Source organism: Rattus norvegicus, chromosome 19 (genome assembly GCF_021556685.1).
Source record: "Rattus norvegicus strain SHRSP/BbbUtx chromosome 19, alternate assembly SHRSP_T2T, whole genome shotgun sequence".
NCBI lineage: Eukaryota > Metazoa > Chordata > Mammalia > Rodentia > Muridae > Rattus > Rattus norvegicus.
In genome coordinates, this window is record NC_141552.1 from 61,722,056 (window position 1) to 61,742,709 (window position 20,654).

Sequence of the window (20,654 nt, forward strand, 5' to 3'; positions counted from 1 at the left end):
CATTCTCGCCCTGCCCCCACCCCCTGTAGCTAAGTTATTTTTGTAAGAGATGAAGACAAAGGCCATAATATTTTGACCATTATGGTTGCTTTGCATATTGGTTAATTTTAATTTATAAAACACATTATTGTGGTCTAATTACAAAGGCAAATGTTAGAAATTGTAGATAATTTGCTATTCCTGAAAAAGTCACAAAGGAAGAGAAGAATCAGTTAAAGATTTTAGAAAAGCAGTTTAGTGTTCCTCCTGGTTGATAGAGTCAACCATTTTCATTTCCTTTGTTTCTGTTTCCCCTGCCCACCCCCTCTCCTGCCCTCCCCCCTCCTACCTTCCCCCTTCTCTGTCCTCCCCCTCCCCTGTCTTCCCCCTCCCCTGTCCTTCCCTTCTCCTGCCCTCTCCCTCCCTCCCTTCCCCTCTCCACCTCTCCTACCCTCCCCCTCTCCTGCCCTCCCCTTCCCCTTCCCTCCCTCCCTGCTTCCTTCCTTCTCCTCTCTCTTTTTCCTTTCTGTATCCTTTCCCTCCTCTCTTTTCCCTTCTAATATCATTTCCTCCCTTCCCTCTCCATGTATTCATTCTTTCTCCTCACCCATGCTGGGAAAACACCAGGCCCTAGAGACTGTAACAGTTAAAACACCCACTCTTCAGCAAACCGTTTTTATACGTTTAAATGTCTGTACCGTTTACTTTCTTCTTACCCCTGGTCAGGTTTTCGTGGCTTCTCTCTCTGCAGTTTTAAGAAAAGAGTTAACCATCATGCCTAGTTCATATGATTCTGTCAACATTTAATAACACAATCCACATAAGATGATCAGCAAAATGCCCAGAATAGAAGATAGTCATCTCAGGACGCCCTAGCTGTCCTTACCACGACATTCTTACCTACTTAATAGAGTTGTCAAGACCCAAAGGGAAAACTGTAGAAATACTTAATACAGTATATAGATACTATAATTATAAATGTGGTCATAAGTACAAAGATGGATTTCTGTGTTATTGGAGTCCCTTTTTAAAATGCATTGGTAAATGGCATTTTAATGACTGAAAAATATTTTATGTGGCAAGTAGAGTGTTCTATGTGCAAATAGTCACAGCACAACTATTACAGCTGTTCATCTAGAATGCGCCAGGTTTCCGTTGTTATAAATAACATTGTGGTGGACATGCCTTAGACTAAATTCCCAGAAAGGTCCAAGCAGAGGAGGGTACATATACTCTGAAGCTTTATAGCATCGCCATGATGCCCAGCAAAGCTCTTCTTCCTGCAGCTGCAGATGGATCCACCAGCTGAGCATTCTGCGTGCTTGACAGCCTTGAGATTATCTCTGCAAAGACTCACCACCCTAGTAGACAAAGCACAGAAACCTCCTTCTATTTTATTAACTTGTTTTTACACACTTAGCAATAACAAGTAGTAATGCTGGGCTGGGCCATATTTTTGACACTATTTGTTCTCATTTCTTAAAATTGTCAACTTATAATAAATATTTATTTGCCTCACCTCCACCCTGACCTCACTGGGACACATTCGTCCTTTTCTCAATGGCCCTACACCGGCTTAATCATTTGGCTTTCTAATGAGACATTTGTTGCAATTTGCTCCTTTTCAATTTCTGAAGTCTGCCCCAGGCTGTGTGCGGTGTTGAGAGTCTTGGTCTGTGTTCTCTCTGTTTGCCTGAAGTTTGCTGACTGGCCCCATTAGCCAGTCTTAGAGCTAGCCAAGTACTGCTGATCTCCTGCCACTCCCTAAGTGCCTCTGATGATCACTGCCTCCTACCTCGTAAAGAATCTCGTTGGGTCACTGTAATGTGTCCCTTGTCCTAAATTTCAACTTCATTCTGTTCACTGAAGAAAAATAGTAAGGAATAATAGCAGGTAAGAGTTCCTTTATGGCACCATTTAAGTCCCTCTTCTTGTGTGCATTTTCCTCCTTTGTACTCCTTTTAAACCTGTGCTTGTTAGAGACATTTCTATACAAGCCACCTCTGTGCAGCGTCTCACCCCCCGCCCCCAAGCCTTCCTTTTAAACACAGTGAAGAAGCTGCCCAAAGAATCGCCTTTAATGCCAGAAGAAAACCTCTTTAGCCAGTGTCCGAAGATTCATCTCCACTAATGGTCTCCCGAAGAGGTTGGGAAACTCTTCTGTAAAGGGCCATTTGATGCACACAGTCCGGACTGTAATGACTCCACAAAGACAGGCAGCCGTCCGGTTTGGTTCATGGATTTTAGTCCTCTGACTTTAGGTGAAAACAACAGAGAAGAATGAGGAAGGATTGGTAATGAGACTAGAAGATAGATATTTAAAGCATTGTCAGTGAACGGCTCCTCTAAGGGGGCGGGGTCAGCATGCAACTCTCTAAGGGGGCGGGGTCAGCGTACAACTCTCTAAGGGGGCGGGGTCAGTGTACAACTCTCTAAGGGGGCGGGGTCAGCGTAGAGCTCTGTAAGCAGGCAGGGTCAGCATACAAATCCTGTAAGGGGGTGGGGTGAACTGTTGGTCCTCTTGCATCTGAGCATGGGCGCGTCAGTCACACAGCACCATGCCTGGCTAGGAAAGAGCTTTGGAGTTCTTGAGTGCCCTGGGTTTGATTGTGGCTCCCTACAAAATGGAACCTTTCGACTAAGAAGAGCTAGGAGTGCTCATCCAGCATGCAGGTACCCCAGTCACCATAGCATCCTGAGCTTAGGAAGCTAAGAGAGAATATTGAAGCCCCACCGTGGGCAGCAACAGAAAATGTGGAGCCGCACTGCGGGCAGCCTCAGTCTTGGCCTCTGAGTGCTGATTCTAGGGTTAGAGATTCTCTTAACAGTTTGTTCTTTCTTTCAGGTAGGTACCGTCACAGGTACAGAGTTGTGCATCAGGTCCTTTCCTTGCTGGGGTTGGTTGGTTCTGTTTGTATCTATTTGCTTAGCCTCAAGGCATTCTTTTTCTGAGTTCCAAGTTCCGAACAATCTTTCAGAAACAGTTTGCATGTGATATGGGCCCTGCTGTCTGTGTCCTTTGTGACCTTGGTGCACCCAAGCCTAAGGAGGAGCTGCAGGCTCTCAGAGCAAACTCTGTGATCTCTAGAAGAATGTAGGTGAACCAAGACAATACAGTGTCAGTCTGTCTGGCTATGGCAAGGGTATCAGAAACTGACTAAACTGATCAACGGGATCATGTGACCTGAATCAAATCCCTTCTCTCTTTGACTCAAGTTCCTCTATGTCTAATGAAGAGATTGGACTAGAAATGGAATAGCAGCTACCAGATGAGCAGCCTACAGGTGCGGCTCTGTTCTCTTGGCCATCCTTCTTACTTAGGGAATGCATCCTGCCCGGGACTGCTGGATCCAGGAAAAACTGCGACTGACTAATGTAGCAGTCTTCCTTGGAGCATGCATGACACTCAAACATGCCTATTCCTGAAAGGGGACAGTACATCCATTCAGACCGCAGCTCAGGACCATTTTATTAGCGGTCTCCAGGAGACTGTTCTTAATATTTAAAATTCACTAAGTGTCTTAGTTACTGCTCTTGCTAGGGTGACAAAGTTACCAGGCAAAAGTGACTTAAGGAACCGTTTGTTTTAGCTCGTGGTTGGAGGGTCCAGTCAGTGTCGGGGGCAGCAGGAGCATGAGACAGCTGGTCACATGGCATCTGCAGTCAGGAAGCAGAGAGAGGAGGATACTGATGCTGGGCTCTAGTTCTCCTTTTATTCAGTCTGGAACCCAGCCTGTGGGATGGATGGTACTGCTTACTTACATTAGTGATCTTCTTTCCTCAATTAAACCTCCTAGGGAAAACTCCCATCAACACCCCCAGAGGTTCTGAATATCACCTATCAATAACCCCAGAAGTTCTGAATACCATCACATAGACAGTCAGGATTACACTGAGGCATTGGACCACTGCTGTTTGAGAATGCTGTGTGTCTATCTGGTATCATGTTTATAAAATGTCTTGAGCAAGCTGGAGAGGAGGCATCTGGCTCTCCAGCCTCTCCATCGTGGTGAGCGCTGCATTGCCCGGGGCATTTGAAGCCCCTGTGGTTTCCCAGCTCTCTTGAGCTAATCGTTTACTTCATTTACTTCCCCAGGCTGTACTCTCACCGAGGCTGAGGATGCTGATAACCTACTCTGAGGAAAGTTCTTGACAAAAGAGAGGCCTCGTCCGGCCTCACCTTCTGCCTGACCTTGTTTTTCAAACCATGGACAGTAATTCTCACACAAAGTTTTATTCTCTTCAAAAACTATCCCTTGAGTCCTCAAGGCTGTTGTCTTCTCAACCTTGAATAATTTTGAATCAATGAATTCCCTGAAGTTAACCACAGCACTCTTAAGGAAATTATCTGTCCATTTTATGTGTCTAACTTCCTATAATCTGTCATATACATGTATATGTATATGCAAAGATCATCTGTGTGTCATTTATCTACCAACCTGTGAATTAATTAGCTATTTCTTTATCCCAGTGTGATCGCTCTTATCTCTCTGTTTCTCTGTGTCACATTGCTCAATATCCTTTACCCGTCTCTCATCTACCTAGCCTCTATCAAGCATCTATCAATCTATCTCCGTATATTTATCATTCATTTGTCTATCTGTCCAGCCACCTATTATTTATTTATTTATCGTATTGTATCAATCTACCTATCATCTATCGGCAGGTAGGTAGCTGATCTGAAGTTGGGTTAACGCGACTGACTTTGACACCGTCAGACTTGAAAGTACAAGGAGAACATCAGGACGCAGCTCGGGAGGGATGGCACCCATGGAGTTTTATTTGCACAGATGCTTGAGGTGTTTGGGGATTTCGATCTTATTAGATAGCAAAGAGGACAGGGCATCTTTCCCTGGTGTTCGGTTTCTACCCTCCATTGGATAGAGATGTGCTTGTGGTTCGAATGGTATCTGCCTTTCTATATATTCAAGATGGGAGATGGTGTCTCTGCTCTGGGTTCTAACATGTGAGGCAGACATGATAGAGCTGGTGTCGTCTAGGCTATATTTAAATGTTACACTGGAAAAACGTGATAGACCCTTTAAAAAAAAACTCAGCCTACGATCCATCCCACTTCTTTCAAGTTTTAAGAATGTGAGAAGCTACCTTAAGATGAAGCATGCTGGCTCATCTTGGCTGCCATTTTAATAGGATTTAGGCTCACCATGGACACTAGTCTCTAGGTATGTCTCTGAGGGGTTTTCTACATTAGGTTGACTGAGCAGGGGGTTGGGGGGAAGACCCACCCTGAATGGGAGTAGCAACATTCCGTGGACAAGAATCTTAGACTAACTACAAAGGAGAGAGCGAGCTGGGCCCCAGCTTTTGTTTCTCTCTACTCCCTGACTGTTGATGTAATGTGACCCACTGCCTAAGATTCTAGCTGCAGTGACCTCCACACTCTGATGGACTGTATCCACCCAAACCAGGAGCCAGAGTAAACCCTTCCTTCAATAAGCCGATTCTGTGAGCTACTTTGTCACGGCAACAAGAAGATTAACTAATGTCCTGATGAAGATTTTTCTAATTGGAAAGCTGTTGCCATTTTCTTGCTTACGAGAGTAGGGTCTTCTTTGGGAAGAGTCTTGGGCCACAGGGAAAAGATTTAAGACATAAACGCAATCTCAGCTATTCTCACCTACAGCTTTGCTTGCTTTCGTATTGGTCAGACCTCCTGCTGCTCAAATATTCTGCAACAGTTTCTGCCACTGCTTCCACAGCACGCAGCATAGAGCTCCCATAGAGGCTTCCAGCCTTCATGATGTTGGAGATGGGTCATTGGACATGGTTTTAGACACCTGCAGGGGATCATTGCCTGGAACTTCCAACTCATATAGACTAGGAGTGGTCAGAGCCAGGGTAGAGAATGACACGAGAGCCGATTCCAGATATATGCTCATGACAGAGGCCCATGGGCTATTCAGAGTTTGGATTGTCATGGACGGGACTGGGCTGTATGCACGTGGAAAGCCTTTATGAGGGGTGAGTGTATGTTTGGTTACTTGCCACTATCTGTAGCCCCGGTCTCCTTGTGAGGTCATGGATTGCAACTGAAGACGCCATCTTTATTTATTTGAGACAGGATCTTGTGTAGCCCAGCCTGGCCTCAAACTTACCACATCCTGGAGAATGATCTTGAATTCCAGATCCTCCCGTCATTACATATGGAATGTAGGCTTGCAATGGCATGCCTGGGCTAAAGTGTCTTTCTTTAGAATCCCTGTGCAGTTACATTAAATTGAGGCGAGGTCTTGGAAGAAAGATCTTCGAATCCCTCTTTGGAACCATCAGCAGATGCAAGTTGTGCCACTCCAAGCAGTGAAAATGATACCATTCTTAAAGGGGGCCCGAGGAGTACGTATGCAGTTGCTCTTTAGTAACACTGTGAGTCAGACATTACTCTATCTATAACAAAATTATTGAGTCCCAGAAGGGAAATTCACTATGATGTTAAGTTAAAAGGAGACGGTTTCTCATGGCATATTTTGGTTGGCTGATATTAATGTTGGGGACTTGAAGGTTGTCCCAAACCCCAAGGCAGTAATGTGTAGCATGGCTTCACTGGGTTTCCAGATGATATACATTCTGAGCTGGGCTCACCTGGAAGATCCATTGGTGGATCACTGCTCACTCAGTTGCTCTCTCTTGCCTTCCCCACCTCTCATTATTCTTGGCTATAAGGAATGTCCCTCCAAGAAAGTAGTTTTGTTGACACCAGCATTCTTTTTCAAACCAAACTTACCTTTAGGTGCATTGTGGAAACTTTATAGAGTCTTGCCGTAGAGCCTTGGCATCTCTGCAAGGCTGAGGCTTAAGGACTTTGACATCCTTGTCTCAGATCCCCTGTGTTGAGTGAGCATCATAGGAAGTCATATGGATGGAAGTATGATGAGACGTTCCTCAAGGCCTTGGGTCTTCGAGAAAGTCATGTCAAGGACCCTGTTCCATTGCTCTAGCTGCTAAAACACAGGCAGACAGACATGTTTCTTTTGGGACAAGGAAGTTTCTTTCACCCAAGCACAGTTGACATATACCTGAAATGCCAGTGCATGGGAGACAGAGGCATGACCATAAATTTAAGGCCAGCCAGCAAGAGTTCCTAATACACACACACACACACACACACACACACACACACACACACACACAGAGAGACAGAGAGAGAGAGAGACAGAGAGACAGAGAGACAGAGAGACAGAGAGGAGAGAGGGAGGGCGAGAGAGAAGAGGGGGGGGGGGAGAGAGAGAGAGAGAGAGAGAGGAGAGAGAGAGAGAGAGAGAGAGCGCGCTCTTTTAACTAGAACTAGGGAAGACCATGGTTTTGGTGTAGTGGTTCTATAGGCCATTCTTTGGGCTCATTTGTGACTAAGCAGCTTGGTGAAGTTCCTGAGGAGGGGACACTAGAGATCACCAGGCCATTGTGTATGTACATCTGTAAGCATGCGTGTGTGTGCCTGTAAGCATAGGTGCATTCAAACCTTCACTGTGCCTCTCCCTGTGTTCAGATGATGAACAGTGTGGCTTTGGGGGCTCACTGCTGCTCAGTGCAGTTTTCATACCTTTTGTTGGCTGTTGGTTCAGTCAGCTAACACGCAAATAATGTGGTCCTGCTGATAATCTACAAATCTCCCCTTGTAAGCTTGTGGCTCTGGGCTACTCAGGCTCTCTATGCTCTAATTTTTTTTTTTTAATCTGAAACTTGGAGATGATGGGAGCCTCCTCAGTTGAGGTCCTCAGGATCATAGAGGACACCTGTGATCCTAGAGCAGGGAGAGATAGAAAGTCACCAGGCAAGAATTCCCTGTCAGTACTATTAGTGTGTTCTCAAATACACATAGCTCCCGTGCCTAACGCCCACGTCTCACTTAACTTATTCACAAAGATTAGTTCTGCCTGACATTTGCCTGTTTCCAAAACCCAATCCAGGATCCCTGAACAAAGAGGTCCCTCATAAAGGTTTTTTCTGAGGAGTGTGTTTCCTGCCCCTAGCACTGCTCTCACGGGGAAAGTATTTTTGGCGAGTGACATTTCCTGGTTCCAAGAGTAAGTCACGTCACTTCATGGTCATTTTAAAGGGTGAAAAGAGTCATTTCAGTATACAACCCATTCTTTTGTCATTTTATTATCTACCAGAAAAGAGTTTGGGGCAAGAGAAATCTAAAATATACCGGGAAATCACTACGAGTTTTTCTGTCATTTAGCATCGAATTAAAAACAGCTAGAGAAGAGAAACCCTAATTGAAATACTCAGTACATTTCATCTTTTTTTTTCCACTGCAACAATATGTTGACTGAGTTTTTCCAAATTACTAAAAGCACTCAGGCAGTTCTGGGAATTCGAATCTGGTAACCCTTCAGCTCTTTTTATTTAGAATGCTGGCATTTTATACCAGTGTCAAATATGATAATTATTTTTCACAGATATTGAGCTTAATAGAGTAATTGCTGAACAGATTTCCGCACTTGGCTTTGCCAGACAAAGCCGAGGAAATCTGCAAGCTGGGGACAAGTTGTCTCTCTGAACGCTTTCCTTGGGAATTGTCTAAGAAATTTGTTATTGATGAATGAGAGGGAACAAGATGGGTCCAGACAGCGAGGTGATTGTTAAGTGTAGACGTGACCAACCCAGCTCTGAAGCTCATGCAAATTATTCATCACCGATGGAAACAAACAAGAAACTGGGAGAGAGACACCCTACAGCCTTCAAAGACAATCAGAGTCCTGGAGGGAAAACCTCCACCTATATTTGCTGTGTTTCAGAAACCATGTGGATTGTGTGTGTTGGCCTCTGCAGTTTTGATAGATGTGGCTTAAAAATAAGAGAAGTGCATACATGGATATGGGCAGTTTTTAATAGGATCTCAGCCTTGGAAGAAAACGTTAATTGGCTGCTGGTTTTCTTGGTTGGTTGGTTGGTTGGTTGGTTGGTTGGTTGGTTGGTTGGTTGGTTTGGGGGTTTTTGTTTGGTTCATTTGGGGGTTTTGTTATTTGTTTATTTAAAGGGAGTGTCTATGCAGAGCAACCGAAGTAGGAAACATGGCCTCAGTTGAATTTTAATTACTGCCTGCGTGTAAGTGGGAATCAGTGTATTACAAAGTCCAGTTTCCAGTGCGGGCTGTTGCTTGAGGAAATGCTTGTTTTGAAGTCCCATGGTGGCTTTCTGTCACCTAGGAAAAGCAACCTCTTTATTTTAGGATTGAGTTAGGCATCCCTGACAGGTCTGGACCAAGCACCTTTTCTTGCTTTTCAAGTCAGAACATGAGAGTTTCCTAACCATCTCTATAGCTAGCCTTTCAGTGCATATCACTCATGTGCTGGGAGCAGCATGGCCTCTTTGTTGAACTCAGTCATGCCCGTCACACTTTCTTCTGGAAATACCAACCTTCCTCCCTCCAGCTTCTCCCCCAAGATCCTGACTTTTTTCATCCATGCCCTCCCCAAGTGGCACACTTCATATATCTTCAAGTTCCATTGTTCTCTAGACTCCAGAGAAGCCAGCCCTCATCCCACTGTCTAAGGTTTAACATACATCAATTGAACATCTCTCTTACTACAGGCATTGTGTTAGAAAACAGCATATCCCTTTACCTAGAAGCTCCACTCCCCTGTCCCTTCAAGGATGAGTTCATGATCCAGGATGCTTTGTTCTACATCCTGAACGTGTAAGTGGGAGCAGCCCACTCACCATGGCCGCTGGTGTTTAGTGAGAGAGCTATAATGTTGCCAAGTAATAACAGTCCAGGCAAGAATAGCGATGGCATCCACAGGAGGTTTGAGAAGGAACAGAGAAAGATAGAATGTGGCTAAGCTTTAGGTGTGAGGGCCGTGGCAGTCTATCTTCTTGGTCATGTCTGGGGATATATTGGAGTCAGATTAGCGGAAGGGCTACAGCTGTTGCAAGCATGCCCTAAATAGAGAGGAGAGTGGATGAATATGAAAAGAAGAGGCCTTGGTGACTATGAAAAGAACTAAGACAAGGTGGGGAATAGTGACCAGAGAGACTGGGGGGACCAGGAAAGGTGGGGTTGGAGGTCATAGTCCAGTAGCACCCTCAGGCCATTGAAGAATTGGAATTCTATCAGTGATGGTTGGTCTTCATTTTTCCATCAGGGTGAAATTTATATGACATAAAATTATCCATTGTCGAATGGCCAGTGGGGTGACATTTAGTGATGTCAGCAGTCCTTCTATTTCAAACCATGTGTGTTACCCCAAAAGGAATCCCCAACCCCATTAGAAATTAGTCACCTGGGCTGGAGAGATGGCTCAGCGGTTAAGAGCACTGACTGCTCTTCCAGAGGTCCTGAGTTCAAATCCCAGCAACCACATGGTGGCTCACAACCATTTGTAATGGAATCTGATGCCCTCTTCCGGTGTGTCTGAAGATAGCTACAGTGTACTCATCTATAATAAATAAATAAATCTTTAAAAAAAAAAAAAAGAAATTAGTCACCTTTTCTGGTTGCTAAAGAGACCTACATACAACCATGCCATTCCCTAGCTTGGAGCTCTGATCCCCACCCCCCAGCCCTAGCATCCATAGAACCAAATATAACTCACGGTCACTCATAATCATCATTACTACTCATCGTTACTACCTCATTCTAACTTCTTGAACTGGTCAAGAGGAATGGACAGGTCTCATGGTTTCTTCTCCACTGTTCAGCGCTCTACAGTTCAGGGTCCTCGGAAGTAGCTGGGTACAGAGAGGTAGGAATTGGGTACCCAGGATAAGTATCATGACTTTGCATCCTTCATTCTCCTTCCTTCATCACTGCTCATGCAACCAGTGCACATTTGTCCAATAGCTTTTGATATGCAGACAAATAGAAGATCCGTTCATCTTCCCATCACCGGGGTGTCTGTTGTTCCCTTGGTTAGTGTTTTAACTGAGGACTTATCTAGATCAGGTTGACCTTTGAGCTTGTCTATGAGGGATTATCTTGACTGTTGTTTGAGGTGAGAAGACTCCTACCCTGAATGTGGGCCATGCTGTGTATTGCTGGTCTGCACCACATGTATGTGAGCAAAGAAACCTAGGCAAGCAAAAGCAAGGATATAAACATGTCTATTCTCTTTGCTCTTGACTGTGTTTTGAGGAGACAGCTGCTTGAGTCATCTTAATTTCTTCAAACTGATGGGCTATAACGTAGGATTGTAACCTAAATAAAATACTTTCTCCCAAAGCTGTTCTTGGTCACAGAAGGGCAGGTAAAACCGTTGCCTACACTTTCTAACCCAGTGAATCACACAGGGCTCTTGAGACCTTCAAGTGTAGTTGCTACCTTGGGATGTGGCGTGAACATAAAACACACACCAGGCTTCAGAGACATAGCATAGAAGAGGATATTTCTTTTTTTTTTTTTAAATCTCATGAATAGTTCCTATGCCATATAAAATAATGATTTTTGACTCCACAAAGTTAAATAAAATATATTATTAAGATGATTCCTATCATCAATGAAAACGTTTGATTTTACTTTTTAATGACGCTCTTGGATAATTTAAACAGTATGTATTAGGATTCTCCTGCGAAGCTCTCATCTACTGAATGGAGAAAGCTGTGGGAGCAGAGGGCACTGAGAGCACAGAGCTGTGGCCAACGAACTATGGGGAAAGTATGCAGCCATGGGACTTTGTCCACACAATGCTTGGGGGTGGCGTGACAATACCATGAGGGATGAGTATGTGGAGAGAGGCCATACCCAGTTGTCTGGGGCTGGGGTTTGGGCTGAGATAGACTCAGGCTTAGGGACCAAATTCTGAGCTGGAGCTTTACACCCCAATAGAACCAGATTCACTGATTAAATGGGACCATCGGCCTCATAGAGGCTTTGACTGCCTTAGAAAGGGTGAATCTTGGTGCAAAGATGCCGCGAGGTAAGAATTTGTGGTGAGACCAAAGACAAAGGCATTGTTTTGTTGCTGTGACAAAGGAAAGGAGGACTTATTTTGGCTCATGGTTTGAGGGTATAATTCATCATGGTGGGAAAGATGGGGCATCAGGAGGGAGGCCACATGGCATTCACAGTAAGAAGAGAGAGAGATGGGGTGCCAGGCCTCAGCTCACTCCTCTCTATTCAGGCCAGGTCTCCAGATGATGGCATAGTTCTAGCCAGTTTTAGGGTAGGCCTTCCTGTAATAAGTAACTTAATCTAGAAGCTACCTTACAGAGATTTGTTCCCATGGTGTCTCTAAAATCCTACCAAAAATTAACAATAGAATAAATTATCACAAAGACTCTTGGGAGATCACACTGGTGGGCTGGAGTTTTGAGTACTTTTTGGAAGGGCTATCTAAATAGCTTACCCATGGCCTCTCAGCTGTGCACAGAAATAGAGGGCAAGGTGACCTTTCACTTGTTCTATACACCGTCTCCATGGTCCCACTGTAGCCCAGAATGTGGGAGGAAGATAAGTCTATGACGTCAGGTGTATTCCACGGTGATTTTGAAAATTACAGCCCGGTAGCATGAATTTGCAGGCGTAATGCATTTACCCACGGCCCCTGGAGTGCACTAGAAGACAATTTCTTGGTGTTTAAAAGATTATCCTTTTAATAATTCATTGTTCTTAACAACACAATACATCAGTGGTTTACACCGAAGTCTTGTTTTATCTGCAATGCACTTCCAAATTGAAAGGTCTCATAAAATAACACTTAGCTCTCAGAATCCTTAGGTTGTGTAAAGCTCAGCTTCATATGTGTTTGATGATAATGAACATCTGCCTCCTTTATCATCCACTGAGAGCTCTGATTTAGGAGCTCTGGTGTAAAGGAGGCCCTGCTTACAGGTGGTGTGTGTGTGTGTGTGTGTGTGTGTGTGTGTGTGTGTGTGTGTGTTTAGAGGCCAGGGATTAATGTCAATTATGGTTCTTAGTCATTTCTCCACCTTGCTTTCAGGGTCTCTCACTAAACCTTGAGCTCAGCAATTGTCTATACTGCTTAGCTAGCAAACTCTAGGGGTCTCCTGTCTCGGTCCCCAGCAGGGGTATTGTAGGCCTGTGTTATCAAGCCTACACGAGTTTCACACGGGTGCTGGGATACCAAACTCAAGTCTTCATGCTTGCATTGCCCAGTTTTCTGTCTGAACCATCTCCCCAGCACCACGATTTTTCCTCTGGTAGGCAGAAAGAACAGAGATTGTGGGGGGCAGAGTATCTTGTCCAAATAATGGCTCAGTGTCTGCTATTAGCAAATCTAACTAAGTAAATAAATAAATAAATAACATACCACAAGTCATACAGACCCTGCTCTGGAGTTGAGTTTTATTTGATTATTGGTGATCCTGGCTGTAAGATTTTCAGTAAATGGATGAGACACTTAGCTCATTGGCCAAGGCCTGGGAAGTACCTGGTCGGGAAACAGAGGAGCGAGCAGGAAATGGATGCTGTCAGAAAGAAGTCAAGGCTGGGGGAATGAGGACAATTGCTTGCTATTTTCTTCTTTCCAGAGTAAACCAGTCTTACACGTCTGTAAGCTTCTAGAAATTGGGCAGTGGAGAGAAAGAGATTGTCAGGGGGAAAGAAGAGTGTAGGAGCAAGGGTCACAAAGCAAGTGTGAGACAAGGGGACACTGGGCACCAAGGCAGGCCATATTTCTGTCTGGCTCCCAGCTTCTGTGTGGAACAATGAAAACCTTAATCATCTTTTCCTTGGCTACACAGATGAAAGAAATCCCAGGGCAGACATGCGTCCTGGCAGAGGGGCTGGAGTTAGTTACCAGGGGTGTGAGTTAAAGGGAACAGGAGGAGAGCTCCTGAGCACTGAGCCCCAGAAACAGAGTTTAAGCTCATGCTGGACGCAAGTTTGAGATCAGTGCAGGGGACACTTCTGGTGCTTGAGCTCAGATGGAGACCCCTCCAAGGCTGCCTCACCTGGCTGAGGTTGTTTTGGTTTTTGTTGTGGTGGGTTTTGTGATTTCATTTCCAGAAGGAGAGCACAAGCTCCTGGAATCTCTTTGGGGCTTATAAGTGTCTGAGTAGGAAAAGGGGTGTGGTGACCTTTTCTGGGTGTGGCATTACTGTTCCTATCATAGCTCGTTCGCAAGCAAGGCAGGGACCCAGACTGGGGATGTATGTCAGTTCTTCAGATATGATTTACCCAATTAACAAAGTCCTAGTAGAATAGAGTATTTGTCTGTGTGTGTGTGTGTGTGTGTGTGTGTGTGTGTGTGTATGTATGTATGTGTGTATATGTGTGTGTATGTGTGTGTATGTATGTGAGTATATGTATGCGTATGTGTGTGTATGTGTGTGTGTATGTGTGTATTTCTGAGAGACACAGAGACATAAAGACAGAGACAGAGAGACAGAGAGACAGAGAGACAGAGAACCAGCTCTTAGGCATGGCTAGAGGGCAAGAACAAGTATGGGCAAGTTGACCACAGATTTTTATCTTGCAGGTCTGAGGATGGTCACGGCATGTAACTCTGACAGAAATATTAGATGAACAAGCACTTATATTAGGACCTCCCTATACTGCCCAGGCTGGCTGTCCCTGAATCCTCCTGCCTCAGCTGAGCGTAGTGGGTTTAGTTGAAGGGTACATGGCTGTACCTTCTGCGGCAGGAGGCACACTGCTGGCAAGGAGAGATCTGCTTAGTGTATTTTTCCCTCGAGGAACGTACGACAGCACACAAACTGGATCACACAAAACGGTGTCTGGTAAGCACATCTAACACACCAAGGTGTGTCCTAGGTGCATCATGCGTCCTGAGCTGTCCAGGTGGGCACCGACTCTGTGACAGGCTGTATGCTAAGTGTCAGCTGCAAACCAAAGCCGAGCATGGGTAGTGCTGCTGACGAAACTCAGAAGCTAGGATGGGATCTTGGAACTCACAGTGCTGTGTAGCCTACCCTCTTACTGGGGGAGCAGGACTTCTATGTCAACGTCTTTAGCCCAAGACTTCTAAGGGTCTTGGGAAATCAGATAGGAATTCGCTTTCCCCGAGTTAAACCTCAGAGAACTTTTAGTGACTCTCCCAAGGTCATAGGGCTGTGAGGTGGTAAAGCCAAGAAAATCAAACACAGGTCTGATTCTAAACCTCCCCGAGCTATTTCCCTACAAGTCTCCCTTAATGTGCTCATTTTAATGTAAGAAAGAGCTGCCTAAAAGGCTCACGTACGTGCGTGGGAGGTAGCTTGGAAAAGCTTAAGAGACTGACACAGTCTGTAAGACCCAAGGACTTCACACACCTGCTTGAAGCAGCACTCAAGTGGGTCTTTATGCTCGGAGGGGCTTCCCCTACCCAGCTCAAAATTGTCAAACCCACTGGGAAGAAAAGCCTCCCCGGGGGTTTGCCGCATAAAATAAACAGAAATCAATTTTGACTTGTTTTCTAATCATGATAAATGAAGCCAGGTTAAGGGGGGGGGGGAAGCTCTCTGAGCATTAGTTGAGGAACATTTTGCCAAGATGCACTGGTCTCTGACAAGCAATTAAGAAGCCCTCTGATTGTGCCTGGCGGTACCACAGCTCAGCACACTTCTGATGAATGCTCATTTTCCTCCTTTCCTTGGGATTTATTTACTCACCTCACCTGCGGATGTGCGTGGCTCCTTCACCTCACCCGCCACCCTTCTCTCTCAAGTGTCTGTGCTCAGGTCCTCACAACTGTACCCGGCCATTAATCAGCACCATGGTCATTGCTACTGCCGAAATCGCTACTGGGCAGAACATGATCAATCCTCCCTTCCCCTGAGTCATCCTCGACAGACTTCCCTGTCTAAACCCAGATTCGCATCCTTCTGACGGTCTCTTAAAAGACAGAGATGCCGGATTCTGTAGCACACAGCTGGAAGGGTAGAACTGGGGACACTGAGGCAAGGCCAGTAGGAGATACATCGGGAGACCCTGTCAAAACAAACCAAGAAAGATGAGAGAAAGGGGGAGAGAGGGAAGGAAAAGGGAAGCAGAGAAGGGAGGGAAGGAGAAGGAGGAGGAAGGGGAAAAGGGGAAAGGAAGGGAGAGGAGAGAAGAGGGCGAGAAAAAAGCCAGAAGAGTCTGGCCTTGGGTGGTTTGTCAGAAAGAGAGTATTCACTCTGAACTGTCACTAGCAGGAAGGATCCACCAGAGGAAGACTGAAGTTTGGGTAAGCAGGAAGGTCCTTGCAAAGTGAAGGCGGGTGGGATCAACACAGCCCTCTGCCCGTAACAGTCGACTTCTTCCTATAGTCTTGGCATTGTCTAAATCTTTCTTAGGCTGCTTCTCATCAACCCTGCAACAAGCCACAGGGTAGTGAAAGCTTAGCTTTGTAAACATGGAGTCAGAGGTGTGTGTCCCCGTTGACTGGCTAGCTGGCTAGCCCGCTGGGCACAGGCTAGGATAGGCATGTGAACCCGCAGTAAACTCTCTCACTCAGATCCTCTGTTGGACTGGGTTTCCACACCTACCCACGGAATCAAGAGCTTCTAAGAGCTGAGGCACAGCCTGCCTTCCCTGGGATGGGAATCAGGTAGTGGGAGACTGTCCAATCAGGAGCACCGCTTCATGCCCTCAGCATTCCTCCTTCCTGCTTCCTTTCTCATTTCAATCTTCAAAGCTAATTGGAAGATACTTCTGCCCTGGGAACGTTCTACTGGGAACCCAGACGGTCATGTGTTTTCTCTCTCTTTAACAGCAGTGCAGACGGAGAAAGGGGCAGGAAGCTTTATGGGTACCACATGTATAGGGGTTTTAGAATAACAAGTAGAAATAATCCTTAAAATGGAGGGTTGAGGGTGGCAGTGGGTCTTCATTGTCAACCTGACACAGCCTAGTGAAGAGTGTCTCAATAAGGGCTGTTTTTATATTCTTGGCCTTTGGGTGTGTCTACTGAGAATGGTCTATGGTTCCTTGCAATGGAAAGACCCAAGCCACTGTGGGGAGCCCCATTCTTTTGGTTGTGTCCTGGAATATACAGGAGGAGAGAGAGTGAGTTGGGTAGAGACATACACATTGATTTCCCTCTGCAACCCACTGTGGGTGTGATGAAGCTATTTCAAGTTGCTGATTTCTTGATTTCCCCACAATGATTGACAAGAGCCTCTAATTGTGAGCTAAAATAAACTCCCTTTCCTCTGGGTTGCTTTTGCTGGGGTATTTTATCACAGCAACAGAAATGATACTAGGAGAGGAATGTAAACTTCAATGTCTCTGTTTCATAAACATCAACACAGAGGCATAAAGAGGTGATGTGGAATTTTGGAGTCCTCATAGCTAGGACCAAATTCCAAGCCCAGCGTCCATCCATCTGCTTATCAGCCCCCTCTCTTCCTCCCTCCCTTTCTGCCTATCCCCCCTCTCTCTCCCACCTTCCTTCCCCCCCGCTCTTTCTCCTTCCTTCCCTTTCTCACTCCCTCTTTCTCTCCCTCTCTCCCTCTCTCTCCTCCCTCCCTCTCTCCATTTCTCCCTCCTTTTCTCCTTCTCTCCTTCCTTCTCTCTCTCCTTCTCTAGCTGCTACTTGCCTAACTCTATGTATATGTTATCAAACCCTGTGATTTTCTTCCAAACTTCATTATTATCTTCCATCAAGTTATCATCCATTTTATATTGTCTATTTCATCTATTGATTACTGATTAATAATCTATCCTTCACTTTTATACCTATGGTCTATCTTTTGTCCATCTTCTGTCTGTATTTTTCCTTATTCTCCCCTCCCCCAACACAGCACTCTCTTTCCTCCTGGAGGTTGTAGAATGCTGTGGTTTTCTTCCAAACTTGATTTTTCTATTAAAATTATAACCTGCCGCTAAAATATTTAAGCACGTAAATTAACTTGTGTTAATTATGGTATTTTCAAAGGTGACAAGCAATTAAAGTGAGATTTGAAAAAAACAAAAACCACCTAAATATAACTTGGCATCTTTCATAATAACTATGAACCTTTGTCAATCATAATGTTATCTAACCCCAATGCGTATAAGGCCTAAACAGAATGTAAATGGCTTTTTAAAATGCTGATACTCCCAGGCATGTTGGCATCCAAAGCCATTACAAGTGGCTTTATGTTTAGTCCCTAATATTCTCTCCAAAAGGAGGTTGAAGTAATGGTTTTCTAGTTTCGTCAGGAGATATTGAATCTCCTGAGTGCTACCGTCTTTAATGCTTACCCCATGCATCGTGAGAAGGCAGGGCATGCTATTCATGGGAAGAGGCAGAAGTTGCACAGGTGAGTGGTCCCAGTCCAGTACAGTCACAGGTTCACAGACAGACACCATGGTCTTTGCACTGTGCCTCTGCTTCTCAAGTCTCCTTTCAGATCAAGGCACAGTGCAGCAGGGAGCACGTCTGACTGGGAGTTAGTGATCAGACCTGCTCAGACCGGCTGAGCACCTTGTCTAGCAGGTCACCATTCCATATGCACCGTAATTTCCCAGGAGGACAGAGCAACCCTTGCACTTGGGGATCTTGGCTCCATCTACAGCTCCAGTGTTTTCCAGGCTCTGACTCTAATTACTACATTTTGAGTCTTCTTTCCAAGTCCCTGAAACTCATATCAATAGATCTTCAGGGGAGCTGGGGGCCTTTACAGTTACTATAAATATCCAGTATATGATGGGAGTCGGATGGATGATTTGACCACTCATATGTCGCCCTTGCAACAGCTTTGTCCGTGGGTAGCTAGCACTGTGCTCAGTACCATGCACCATAAGAATCAGGTCCTACTCCTGATGTCCCAGCACTTGTGAGGTAGAGGCAGGAGGATGGGGACTTCATGATTATCTTTGGCTATGTGATGTGGTCAAGGAAGGCCTGAGATATCTAAGACCCTATCTCAAAACCATATCGCCCAACTGTTCTACGAGAGAGACAGAGAGAGAGAGAGAGAGAGAGAGAGAGAGAGAGAGAGAGAGAATGGGACCAGATGGCCAACAAACAAATGAATGACTAATAAAACCGTGAAATGCAATAAATAAATAAACAGATTAGACAGGTAGGCGGAGAGAAAGAATCAGAAACTTATACGATAGAATTTGATTTAGCCGTAAAGAAAAATAAAATTACGACATTTGTGGGGAAAATAAGTGAATCAGGAAAGCATTGATAATAATAACTCAGGTGCCCCAGACTCTCAAAGACAATGTCACAGGTCCTCTTATATCAACCCTGCCTTTTTACAATGTATTCTTCACTGATATGTGTGTGCTTGTCTGCTTTTTGTACTGTTACTATAGCTCAGTTTGGAGAAGCCAGACGATGCTTACTTAGAAACCACACCATGGCGGTTGCCTAGTGTTCTGTGGATTTTTTCTTAGAATTGAAGTTGAGTCAACAAATCAGAAAGGAACAGAGTCATGTGGAGGTGATGGTTTGCAGAGAAGATGGGGCACTGGGCAGTAGCTCCCTGTGTATGTACCCCTCAGCTTGTTCTCTGCAAGATTTCTGGGAGAATGTTCCAGAAATTCCCAGAAGCACTCATTTAACCACATCTATCTATTATACTGACCAAGAACCAATGTTTTTGACAGGGAGGCTTCTTTGGTCAAAATCTCACCAGGACTTGAGCCTGCCTCATCCTCATCTGTCACATGTCTTCACCAACATCCCATTCCAGTGATGGAATAGATTCTTTTTTTTCTTTTTTTCCGGAGCTGGGGACCAAACCCAGGGCCTTGCACTTGCTAGGCAAGCACTCTACCACTGAGCTAAATCCCAACCCCGATGGAGTAGATTTTAATCTTGAAAAACCAAAAGTAAACCTTCTATGCTTGCAGTGAGACCCCGGTCCATTCCCCCTCCATTCCTCTATTCCCATTCTATGAAGAAAGGTTCAGGTGATGTTAAAACCATGTTGTCTCATGCTGATTTTCTGTCTTGAACTAGAGGAAGAACTCCCCAAACAGCTACATTTGGGTGAAGTGTGTGGGGCAGGAGTCAGTGAGAGTAATGTCCGCCATGGTCACCGCTGAGTTTGACTTCCTGTAAACAAGGACTCTATCTCTGGCCTACTGTTCGTGAGGAACTTGGGTATCTCTTCCACTTGGTGAAGATGGTGGGTCTTTGAAAACGAACCATGATCTGCATTGTCCAAGCTGTTCTTATTTAACTTCGATTCCTCCATATGAACTACATTCAATTCTCAGAGTGGGTCCAGGATCCCAGGAGATTGAGCACTGTGGCATACCTATGTCTTCTGTCTCCCCCTTGCATGGCTCATTCTGCTGTCAACATCATTCATTAACATGATGCTTCTCTCACAGCCAACGAGCCAGTATGTATGTGCAACTATTAACTAAGCTCGACAGCTAATGGGAAGGCCCACACTGTGTTTTACAGTGCCTCGTGTTTTGACAAATGCACACTCTGTGTAATGGCTCACCTGGGTTGCCATCTTGGTGGAACTTAGAATCATCGTAGAAACGCATCTCTGGACGTTTTTGTGAGAGGGTTTAGAGACTGAATTAAGCGAGGTGGGAAGACTCAGTCTAAATGTAGGCTCTCTGTTCCACGGGCTGACATCCTGGACTGGGGGAAAAGAAGAAAGCGAGCTAGACACTGGGCTTCATTTCTGTTTCCAGATTGAGGACCCAGTGTGACTAGTTACCTCATGTTCCTGCCACTGTGCCTTTTCCACCGTCATCGTGATGGATGGGATGTCCCCTCAAACTATACCAGACACCTGTTTCCTTCCCTAATTTTTTGTCAGGATCTGACCACAGCAATGAGGAAAGTAACTGCTACTCCATGAATGCA

At 45.2% G+C, this 20,654-nt stretch overlaps 1 protein-coding gene across 2 annotated transcripts in view; it reads left to right on the forward strand.

Annotated features, from left to right (window-relative positions):
• Cdh13 (cadherin 13) overlaps nucleotides 1-20,654 on the forward strand; it is a 1,039,744-nt gene that overhangs the window by 250,271 nt on the left and 768,819 nt on the right.